Below are 11,729 nucleotides of genomic sequence, written 5' to 3'. Positions count from 1 at the left end.
TGAAATTTACTGCTGTGCAAACTCCTATGTATCTTACCTTAATAAGAACCCATTAAAGGTGATTGCCCAGGCCAGGCGCGGTGGCTCATGCCTGTAATCCCAGCACTTTGGGATGCCAAGGCAGGTGGATCACCTGAGGTCAGGAGTTCAAGACCAGCCTGGCCAACATGGTGAAACCCTGTCTCCACTAAAGATACAAAAATGAGCACAGTGTGGTGGCGGGCACCTGTAATCCCAGCTACTTGGGAGGCTGAGGCAGGAGAATTGCTTTAATCCGGGAGACAGAGGTTTCAGTGAGCCATGATTGCGCCATTGCACCCCAGCCTGGATGACAATGTGAGACTCCATCTCAAAAAAAAAAAAAAAAAAGTGATTGCCCAGCCTTATCTGGTAGAAGGAAGGACCAGTCACTTTCCATGGTCAGATATGCTCACCCACTTATTGCTGGGACTCTATAGTGTTACACGGTGGGGTGGAGGGGACCTAAGGGCAGAAATACAGTATAATAAAATTTAATTTATATTTTTAAAAGGCTATAACACATACATATAGTTGTTTAGGCAATAGAAAACAGAATGATACACAAGAAACTGTTAATCACGCATGAAAATGGATACAGGCTAGGCGGTTATGTACAGACTTTGATTTTTCATTCTACACCTTTCTGTGATGTTGGAATTTTTGTCATAGATCTCTGTCACTTTTCGAAGAAATAAGAGATTAAAACAATTCCTGTGACTGCATCTTAAGTGAACCAACTAAAATTAGGTTGATGTTTACCAAAAGATGTGCTAGAGTCTCACTACAATGTTCATAGCAGCATCATTAAAAATAGCTAAAACTGGAAACTGCCCAAATATTCAGTAAGATGGGTAAATGAGTTGTAATATACTCATACAATGGAATACTATACAGCAATGAGAACGAATGAAATGTAACTACATACTACAAAATAAATGAATATCCCAAACATAATGTTGAAGAAAAGAAGCCAGATACCACATTATACAGGGTATGATTCCATGTATATAAAGTACAAAAACAGGCAAAACTGAGCAGTGATGTCAGAAGCCAAGATGGTGGCTACCCTCGTGGGGAAGGGGATTTAACAATTGGTAAGGGCTATGAAGGCGGCTTTTGGTGGGATGAGGAAGGGAGCTGGGAGTGTTCTGTTTCTTAATATTGGTATTGAATGCACAGAGGTGCTTACTTTGTGAAAACTCATAGAGTTATATATTTATGATTTGTGTATTTTCCTGTATGTATGTTATACTTCAATTAAAAAGTAAACAAACACTCAAAACAGGCCCAAATTGAGACTCCTGAACATTCCCTTACATCAGGCTGATAATCCCTCTTGAGAGTTGGATGCCGATCTTCCAGACTCCTAGAAATAAATACGGGTCAGCATGGAGATGGGAGTAAAACTGTGCCCCCGATCATTTCATGAGCACTAGTGTCTTGTACCCAAGTAGAGCCTTAGGGCAGGAAGGAACAGACAGGGAACCTGGTGCCTTCAGGGCTCTCCTGGGATGGTATGCCGTTCTCATATTTTACATCTTTAGACATATAGCTTGGCCTCTTGATAGGAGAGAAGGCAGAGAAGGGAGAGGAGTGGGGATGAGAAGAGGTTTTCAGATGGGTCTGGTTTAAATTGAGGCTGCCTCCTGCCCAAGAGCCAAGAGGCAGGCAAGATAGACTATTAGCAAGAAACATGATGGGGAGAGGAGGGAAGAGGATGTATACTTCTTTTTAAACACTCACTGTGGTTATTTGGTTTGACATGGCCATGAGTGGGAAGATGCCTCAGGCTGAAAGGGCAGACTGGACCCCCCATTTGAAGCCAAGCGAGCAAATCCACTGACAGGACATTTGTTCTGGGGGCTCAATTGTCAGTTGGCCGTGGTTGATCTTCCCTTTGTCCAACTCAAAATAAATACAGCCCACTCCACGGGCCCAGCAGAGCCTCAGCGGAGGTGGGCGTCTACAGACCAAGCCAAGAGCTGAAAGAACCGCCCGCCTTACCACCCGCTCTCCAGCTGCCACGTTGAAGCAGGCCTATGAAGAAGCCCCGCTCCAGCCCTGCCAGCCCCTTAGTCTCTTCCAGCGGAGCTGCGGGAGAGGCTGAAGCAAGGCCTTTTGTAGCTTGAGGCGGGCAAGTTCTGAGTTAGCCTGCTCCTGCTGTAGGAGCTGAAGTCCAAGGAGGGCACAGAAGGGGTTAACCCCTGGTCACATAAAACCCACCACCAAGGGCATAAAAGGAAGCAAAAAGAGGACTCTGAGCGGTCAAAATAGATTTTGCCAAGTCTACACATCCAAGTTGGTCCACTTCCTCATTGGAGGGGATGCTTTTGCTGCCACTCAGAACCTCTGGGCTCTTTCTCTATGACCATTGCAAACACACTTGGTTTGCTGGTTTCCATGCCTATGGCAGATCAGAGGCAGAAAATTACAACAGATGTGAGGGGCTAGAGAAGCATGTGCTGAATGCATCGTGATGTTCTGATTAACAACCTGACATTGAAAAGGGGGCAGGAAAACTCGGAAGATCCAACACAGGATCCACCAAAAGTCCAGTAGCCCGAGGCTCTTTCATGGGGGACAGGCAGTCCCCCAGATTTCTCGGGGGTAGGGAAGGATGCAGGTGTGTGACTGGCTCTAGGAGCTCTTCCCTTCATGGCGAGACCAAAGGACTCAGGAGGCTTGGGAGAGATTGCAGGGTCGCATGGCTACTGTGCAGATTCTGCTGCAGAGCTAGACCAGTTATGAAGTCAAGGAGAAGCCATGGGAAGTTTCCTAAGATTTCCACCCACTTCTTTCTTTTTTTTTTTTCTTTTTTTTTTTTTTTTTTTTTTGAGATGGAGTCTCTCTCTGTCTCCCAGGCTGAAGTGCAGTGGCGTGATCTTGGCTCACTGCAACCTCCACCTCCCAGGTTCAAGTGATTCTCCTGCCTCAGCCTCCTGAGTAGCTGGGATTACAGGCACAAGCCATCATGCCTGGCCAATTTTTGTATTTTTAGTAGAGACGGGGTTTCACCATGTTGGCCAGGCTGGTCTCAAACTCCTGACCTCAAGTGATCGGCCTGCCTCAGCCTTCCAAAGTGCTGGGATTACAGGTGTGAGCCAACACGACAGGCTAGTTGTTTCTTTTTAAAGTTGTGGGCTTGAGAAATAAACCTGTCAGCCATCAGAAATCTAAATAGGACATGCTCTTCCAGGTTTTCTTGATAGTGGCTGTTTCATAAGAATTGAAAGTCAGAAGGAGACAGGAGAAAGGCTGTCTTCGAGCTCAGTCAAGAACCAGGAGAAGAATAAGGTCCCCCAGACTGGCTGGATCAGAGGGTCAAGAACATGCATTCTGCGTTCTGTCAGAGGCCTGACTTGCTCCTTTCTAACTGAGAAAACTCAGACATGGTTTTAAACCTCTCACTTTGAAACTCAGTTTTCATATTAGCAAATTGGGTATTATTACCACCTCTAAGAGAGACTGGGCATATTAAATGAAACACTGTAGTATGTAAAGTGTCTAGCACAGAGCCTGGCATATTGGAGATGCTCAGTAAACATCGTTTCCATTCTCTTTCTAAAGTGGCTTTCATGGAGACAAATCCTTGCCAACCCAGGACAATAATTCAGAAGTCTGGCTGGAGTTGCTGAAGCAGGTTCCTAAGGAAGCACAGCAGCTCTCATTGGCATGGCAAGCAAGCAGCCAAAGCCCTGAGGACAAGGTGAGGGGCAAGACGACAAAGTGAGAGATTGCAGGAACTAAGGCAACAGAGCAGAGTGAATAAGAGCAAGGACTCTGTTCAAGATCTACATTTGGTGCCTGACTCCAACTCTTACTGGCTGTGTGACCTTGGGCAAGTTACCTAACCTCTCTGTGCCTCACTTTCCTCATCTATAAAATGGGGAGAATAATGATATCTGTATCACAGGGTTATTAGGATGATCAAGTGGGTTAATATAAGCAAGGCCCCTAAACAGAGTCTGGCACAGGGAAGTGTTCTTGCAGTGCTGGCTGCTGTCATTAAGCACACACAGCTTCCACAGGGCAGCAGAGTGGCTCCTGGGCAGGCCCTAGGGGAGCAGGCTCTGTTGCTTGGGCACACTCCCTTTTTTACTAGGTGCTAGCTATGTGGCCTGGAACAATTGATTGAACCTTTCTGTACCTAAGCTTTCTCATCTATGAAAAGTGGAGGTAATGATAATAGTACCTCCCTCAGAGGGCTGTTGTTGGGACTAACTGTGCCAAGTCATGTGGAGTGTTTAGCAAAGTGTCTGGCTCATATTAAGTACTCAGTAAATGTTAGCTATTACTATTCCCTGGCTAGAAGGAACCCTAAACACATTATGCCCCCTATTTTTTAAAGAGACATTGAAGCTAACAGATGTCGTTTTCTCCCTTAAGTTTTTAGGGCCTTTATTTCTGAATTTTAGAAAGGAAGATAGGATTCTTTATCTCTCCCTTAAATAAAAACACATTTCAGTACCTTTTTTTTTTTTTTTTTTTTTTTAATGAAATCTCACTCTGTCTCCCAGGCTGGAGTGCAGTGGCACGATCTCAGCTCACTGCAACCTCCATCTCCCAAGTTCAAGCGATTCTTCTGCCTCAGTCTTCCAAGTAGCTGGGATTACAGACAGGCACCACCACGCCCGGCCAATTTTTGCATTTTTAGTAGAGACGGGGTTTCACCATGTTGGCCAGGCTGGTCTCGAAATCCTGACCTCAGGTGATCCACCTACCTGGGCCTCCCAAAGTGCTGGGATTACAGGTGTGAGCCACCACGCGTGGCCAACATTTCAGTGCCTTTTTGACCCTTTCCTCAAATCCCTTCCTTCCCTCCATACAAGAATAGGAAAGGACTCCAGGAGCATTGTAGCCCACACCCCAACCTCTAGGCAGGCCTACACCCACCCTGGCATTTCTAACAGAGAAAGAGGAGGCATTTTCCCAGTATGAGAGACCAGGATCATGATGAGTCCATATTTCCCACCATCATTTTGGTGATCAGCTCAAGACAGGGTTGCCTGCCTTATACGGTAACTTGCTTTTGGCATTTTAGGGGAAATTTCTAAAAGCAGTTCTCTAAAGGGTAACAGTTCTCAGGCTTGGGGCAAGGTACTTTCTTTTCTATTCTGCACTGTTTTCCTCTAGACACACTGCAAATTGAGTTTAAAGAACAAGGGCCTAGTTATCGTCCTGTGATTGAGTTTTGCTACTGCTAGAGGACAAAGGCTAGATTGACATTAGATGAATGTGCCAGAGGACTGGTCTCTCTTTTTGTTTTCTTTTCCAATCCTGTTTCTCTCCTGGAGGAGAGGGAATGATAATTAGAACACATGCTTGTTCGACAAAACCTCCCATGTAAGTAATGTTCCTAGGAGGGAAGACTCAATGTAATAGACAAAGAACTTCTAAATACTACTCTTAACTCTTATAAAGGCAAAGATAACAAAAGAAGAAGAGGAGCCAGGGAGGTAAATCATAAAGAGAAGAAGGAAGAAGAGTGGAGAGAAGATATCAGTAAATATTTAACAATGAGGAGCCCACCCTGGACCCAGGAGCTGGCTCAGGTCATCGCAGGCTGTACTCTGACTTTTAATGCTGCAGCCAAGATGGCTGTGCCAAGAGCTGTACCCCTTGTCCAGCACAAACCTCCAAATTCCCAGAATCAGAGACTCTGAGAGATGGGACAACCCTCAGAGTTCTTCTATCCTGGAAAATGCATTAGTCCCTCTACCCTATCCCTAAATCTTTCTGCATAAATGCCTCCTGTGGTGGGAGACTCATGGCCAGATACAATCTTCCTTTGTTGGACCACTCCAAACATCCCAGAGTCCTTCCTAACCCTATTCGGAGCTAAAATCTGCCTCCTTTGACTTTGGCTAGCTCTGTCCTTTACCACTCTGGGTTGAAATGATGTTTCCTGGTGGTTGCTGAACAAGAGAGGCACATGCTATTTCTCCCACATATGGGCTCTGGGATGTGACCACCTTGGTTCCTATCCAAGCTCAGCAACTGACTTGCAAGCTCTGTGACCACTGGCAAACTACTTAATCTCTGTGCCTCAGTTTCTCAACTATATATTATAGAATGGAGATATTAATAGTCTGACCACTTTGGTACTATTATTATGAGGATTAAATGAGATAATCTGTGAAGAATTATATATGGCATGAACGAGTCATATATAAAGTGCTGAGTAAACTTCAGATACTGAAGTTACACAGTAGACTGTGGGCTCCTCCAGCGCAGACACTGGGTCTTATTCATCTCTGCAACTTTTTTGCCTAGCATGAAGTCTGGCTGAATATTTGGTACAAAATACATTTTACTGGATAACTAAATAATCTCAATAATTAATTGGCAATTATTGTGGTGTAAATCCCTGCACATGATCACGTGTTCAAGACAAGATTTTTTTGAAAAAAAATGTATCACCCAATCCTCCCCTGCCCCCACCTGAGCCACTATTTGTTACTCCTCAACCCAGAACTATCCCACTTCTCTTTCCAAGGTGGAATGGAGAGACTTGGCTTGAGGCAAAGGTCACAAGAGCCAAACTCCAGGCATCAGGTCCAACCCTGTGAGGAAGTTGCTGTGAAGCGTGCTGCACTGTTTTCCTGCAGCCAAAGTTATAAAGTGTGATTGATGTGCTACGGTTTAGATGGTGAGGATATGTGGCTCTGTGGGCTGTAAGCCTTCCGGACGGCTGGGGCCTGAGAGACTTAAGGGAAGAGGAGTAAGAAAGCCCCTTTGGAAAAATGAGTTTAGAGAGCAGGATGTCATGGGATGGGATAGGGGAGGAGCGGGAGTGGGGGTAGACAAAATTGGGGAGGAGGAGGATCTGGGAGCTTACCTGGGCCCTTCGTCTAGCTAGAGAGATAGAGTTCTCAGGAATGTCAGCAATAAGCTGGGAGCACAACTGTACTAGTGTAAAATCTCCAGCCACCAAAGAGAAACGGTACTACCTGGAGAAAGAAAAAGGGCACTAAGGGAAAACTGGAGTCGGAAGCAAAATGTTCTACCAGGAAACTAGATCTCAAGGAACTGCTTGTTACATGTTCAGAGCACTTTCCATCCATCAACTCATGCCCATTTCAGTCTTTCAAAGTCAACAGCTCCAGCGCGCCTGGTCAGTGCTGAGCCCAGGACTCAACACGGGTGCTGCAGGTTGCTTAGGTGCACGCCAACATTTCAAGGGCTATAAACGACAGACCAAGTGTCCGCTCTGTTTAAGAGACACAAGTGGAGTTAGGAAAGAAGGTAGGCAACCTTTGACTTAAGTGTGGGGGTGGCAGGGGCAGGAACTGCTCCAGAGTTGGCCACCCTGGGACCCCCATTGCTAGGGGCTCTCTCCTATCACTTAGCATCTTTCCTCCCCACCGCTGGCACGCGGCGTGAATGGCAGGGCACTCCAGCAGGACGAGAACAGAGCTCCGTCACAGGCCCCCAGCATCCCCAGGGAGAAGATAGAGCCGCCCCACGGCCTTCACAGGAGGGGGTAAGGGGGCGGAGAGGGGAGAGGATTGTTTGTTTATTTGTTTCCTGGAACACCCTGTTAAGAATCTCAGCAATTGCAGTTAGTGCCCTATCGTTTGGCAAGCAGAGCCGCTTCTCGTCGTTCCCAGCTGCACGGGATCTAATTCGCAAATACACCATCTTGCATTCAATACTTAAATGGAAAACAAGCAGCCCGGGGAGGGAGGCAAAAAGTCTGAGTCTGCATGCCCGTTTCGGAGGGATTTAGGTTTCCAGGTCGGTGGACTGGCTGCTGCTGTCCCCGGAGAGGATTTCTGTGAGCCCGAACCCTGTCTCACCTCGACTGCAGAACCCACTCTGGCAGAGGTTACGAGCCGCAGTTAAAGAGAAAACGGGATTTGGTTGGGCCTTAGGCCTTGCCAGTACAAAATAGTAACTAAAATCTGTCTGAGAGCTGAGATTTTAAAAGGAGATGCTGCTTATTCTTCCCACTGGAAACCTGGTTAAAAGAAATTAAGGCCTCTCTTAAAGGTAACTAAGATTAGAGGGCTCGGTTTCCGTTTTCTGCGTTTCTGTGGGCTAAACGCCCAGGTCGGTCAGCGAGTTTGTGTGGAATGACGAATTCCTCTCCCCTGAATTCTAAAATGATAACTTTGCTTGGTGCTGCAGCTGCGAACGTCTGGCGCCAAGCGACCCAATTCTGGTCGGGGCTTTGCTGGATGGAGAGGTGGGGGTGAGTGGGTAAGGGGGAAGAGTCGTGCCTCGGTGAAAAGTCGGGAGAGCGGCGAGAAGGGAAGTAACGGCTGCTCCTCCTGGCCTCGGCCCCTTTAAGTGCTTCACTGACTCAGCTAAGCTTCCCCCTCAGGTCGCGTTTTTTATGAATGAAAAACGTCCTTACATTCATTATATAAACAAGCCTGTGCTGATTGGCCAATGGCCCCCGGTGCATAAATTATGTAAAACAGACCCCTGAGGGGGGTGGAGAGAGATGTACCGCTGGCCAATGGGGGCCGGAGTTGATGGGGCGGCTTGGTTGGATTTGCCCGTAGACAGGGTAAACAAGAGGTGATGGACAGCCGCGGGAACGGCCTCTGGCCAATGGGAACAAGGCTGGGCTGAGGCCGCGGGCCAATGGTGGCGGGCGGAGCAGCGAACCGCGGGGGGCCGGGCCAGCGCTCCAGCCTGGTTGGCAGCTGCGGCGCAGAGTCCAGCCGCTGGTGCGCGGAGCGGTTCACCGTCTTCGGAGCGGTTCGGCCCAGCCTTTCGCCCAGGCGCCCAGGCCCGGTGCGCGCGTGCGTGAGCGCGCCTGCGCCGCCGGGGCCGCTGCAAGGGGAGGAGAGCGGCCGCCTCAGGTGAGGGGGCTTTGCGGGGGCAGGGGGGAGATCGGAAGGGGCGTCCGGCCACTGGTCCGACAGGCCCCGCCGGCTAGAGTTCACGGGCTGATTCAGAATCTTCAAAGTCGGGGTGCAGTACCTGGGGTGACCCCCCCCGGGTTGACCACCCCCTTCCCCCGCGGCCCGGTCCGGTTTGGTTCCTGGGAGGCGTCGGGCGGGTGCGGCTAACGGTTCCGGAGCGCGGGGAGAGCGGCTTTCCACACGTCGTGGGGGAGGCGCGCCGGAGCGCGTGTGCGGGGGCTCCCGAGTGGATGGGGCATCGCGGAGTTGCGAGGCTTTCACAGTCTCTGGAGATTCGAGAGCCCCGAGGGGACTTGGAGGCTCGCGAGAAGAGACGCTTGGCGGAGCTCCGCAGTTGGGAGGAGGGGGCGGGAAGCAGTTTGAGGGGAATGTCTGAGAGGCGCTCCCCCCCAGAGCACCGGGAGGGGGTAAATGACACAGGCAAGTGCAGCCTGCGGGGGCGGGGGTCGACCAGGAGCTTACGCAGGCCTTGCAAGTTTCAGGTGGTGGAAAGTGGACATCCAGTCGCCCTGCTCCCACCCAGCAGGCTGAGGGCGTCGGGCTGTGCGGCGACTCGAGAAAAATCGGGGCGCACCGGAACAGCGGCCTGGGGATGGTGGGGATAACACGGGTGTGGAGGGGACAGCACCGAAAGATGCTGGAGCCTCGCGGCGGATTAGGATTCCGGCCGCATTTTCAGAGGGTGGAGAAAACTCGGGGGGGAACCGAACTCCTGGTCGAGGAGGGGGTGCCAGGGAGAGATGTTGGGGGTGGGGGGATTGGAAGCGGTTGGTAGCGCCGGGCGCCGCACCTCGTTTTTATGAATGTGGGTGACTTTATGAATGAAGCGGGTTTCTTTCGTTGGCTCGCTGCTCCCTGCGCCTTTTTTTTTCTTCCCTTTTTGTGAATGAAGCATTGAGCTTTCTTCCTAAAACGCTGGGGTGAGGGGCCTGCGTCGGAGGCTGGGCGTGCGTTGGAAATGGGGGCGGGGGCGCAGCTGAAGGAGTTTTCATGAATGGGGAAGGCTGGGAATTGGGTGGAAGTGTGTCTTGTTTTGTGAATGGGGCCCAGCGCTAGAGATCCAGTTACAGCCTCTACCTGATGTGGCGGCCGCGGCTCGCTCTCCCATTCATAAAACCGGGCCCGCTGCGCGCCACAGGGGAGGGGCCTGGATCGCGCCGTTGCGCTGTGCTGAAGTTTTCCTGGGGGCGCCCGGGGCGCGGGTGTTGGGGGGGCAAAGGAAGTGGTTTAAACTCCTGGATGAACTCGAGCCTTTCCTTCAGGCTTTTAAAAAAAATTATACTTGGAATACAATTTTCCTAACCCTGGAATGCCTCTTTTCGGTTCGTTTATGGCAGTTTATTTCTTTTAATTTTTCAGAATTTTTTTGCTCTTCCGGGTGAAGTATTTCATCATGAGACTGAAAAATATCTCCCCCTCCTGTCTCCTACTGGTTGTCCCCTTCCTCCTAACACATTCACAAAATGTCTAAGGCCACGATTTAATCTGACAGATTTTCCTAAGCGACAGAGCACTCTCTTTCATGCCCCTCAACTCACTGCTGAGGTTTCTCAGATTTTGTATACGGTTTGGTGGCATTTGAGAGAGGCATTATTCTGAACGTTTCTTGTGGTGTTTGGACGGGGCACGCAGGCAGGCTGGCGCGAGTGTTTTTCTAGGAAGTTATGAACTGTATGCTATTTTGCTCCTCTCTTTCCTTTGACTTTGAAAATATCTGATTCCTTGGGCCAAAGTGCTGAGGAGGATGCTGGCTGTGAAGGGTTTCCTTGTATCCTGCTCACTTATGAAAAATTTGATATGCTACACACAGTGTGAAAAACAAATTGGATGGAATTGCTCACCGGGGGAAAAGTTTCCTGTTTAAAATTGTGTATATGTTAAACAAAAGAAGTTGACCTTTAAGCATTTTGAATTGCTTAGAGCTGGAGTGAGTGAAATTAATGTTTTTCCACCTTTTGTTGACTTAACGGTGTTTTTATTTGGAGGATAAAAATGTTTAGGAAGATGGTACCTCCCTAAAATTGTTACTTTATTCCACGCACGTTAGGAGACGTTTTCTCCCTTCTAACCCCACCCTTTTCCCCAGACTCAACAGTTACCAGTCCCGAAATGAGTTTCATTTGGGGGTGGGGGATATGTCTAGAAAAAAATGACTCTGCTCCAAGAAGCAGCCTAAGTTTTAAAAGACCTTTGGTAGAGATGCATTGTACCACATGCAGTGGAATTAGTTTTTTTAATCCATTACTTTTCATAGACATTTTATTCTTTTAGAAGTTGGAGATGTCACAAATATCTTTGTAAGTAACCAGGGAGATATTTGTGACATTACAGATGCTACATCTACTTAGACCTCTTTTAAATAAAGAGTTGTGTGTGAAGATAAGTATACCTCTGATCAATTTATTCCAGGAACTATATATAGTGTTTTAACAGTGACCTACAAAATGCTTTTAGAAACACCATGTATGTCAGATCTTTAATTGCCAATAATTTGGAATACTTAAACCCAGTGTCTCTGCTTCCTGACACTGTACTGTCAAAAATCAAATTATCTCTTTTTAAAAAACCCTACTACAAATGCCCTGGAGTATATGAGAGAATCTTGAAATCACCCTTTTATTTATTTTTTTATTTTTTTGGTAGAGGACAGACAGTAGCAAATCTATAATTTTAATGATTTAAAAAAGAAAGAAAAAATGATGACTGGGTAAGTGGATTTGGCACGGAGTACATCGTGCACCTCTGATACCATTAATCAAGCCCGGCATTGGTCTGTAAAGCTTGCACCTTGAGTAGGTTTTAAGTACTTCACAGAAGGGTAATAATTTTGCA

General features: G+C 48.1%; 1 protein-coding gene across 2 annotated transcripts in view; it reads left to right on the top strand.

Annotated features, from left to right (window-relative positions):
• Positions 1–7,465: 7,465 nt before the first annotated feature.
• ETV5 (ETS variant transcription factor 5) overlaps positions 7,466–11,729 on the top strand; it is a 65,817-nt gene continuing 61,553 nt past the window's right edge. Inside the window, exon 1 of one of the 2 annotated variants that reach the window (XM_032171839.3) lies at positions 7,466–7,504. The gene's annotated coding sequence lies outside the window, so the exon portion shown is untranslated. Of the gene's footprint in view, positions 7,505–8,669; positions 8,835–11,729 lie in introns of those variants that run through there. The other variant, XM_032171838.2, reaches the window with a different exon arrangement.

Source organism: Hylobates moloch, unplaced genomic scaffold (assembly GCF_009828535.3).
Source record: "Hylobates moloch isolate HMO894 unplaced genomic scaffold, HMol_V3 SCAFFOLD_13, whole genome shotgun sequence".
Taxonomy (NCBI): domain Eukaryota; kingdom Metazoa; phylum Chordata; class Mammalia; order Primates; family Hylobatidae; genus Hylobates; species Hylobates moloch.
Note: the sequence above shows the minus strand (reverse complement) of the source record. Positions and strands in the feature narration are given on the sequence as shown.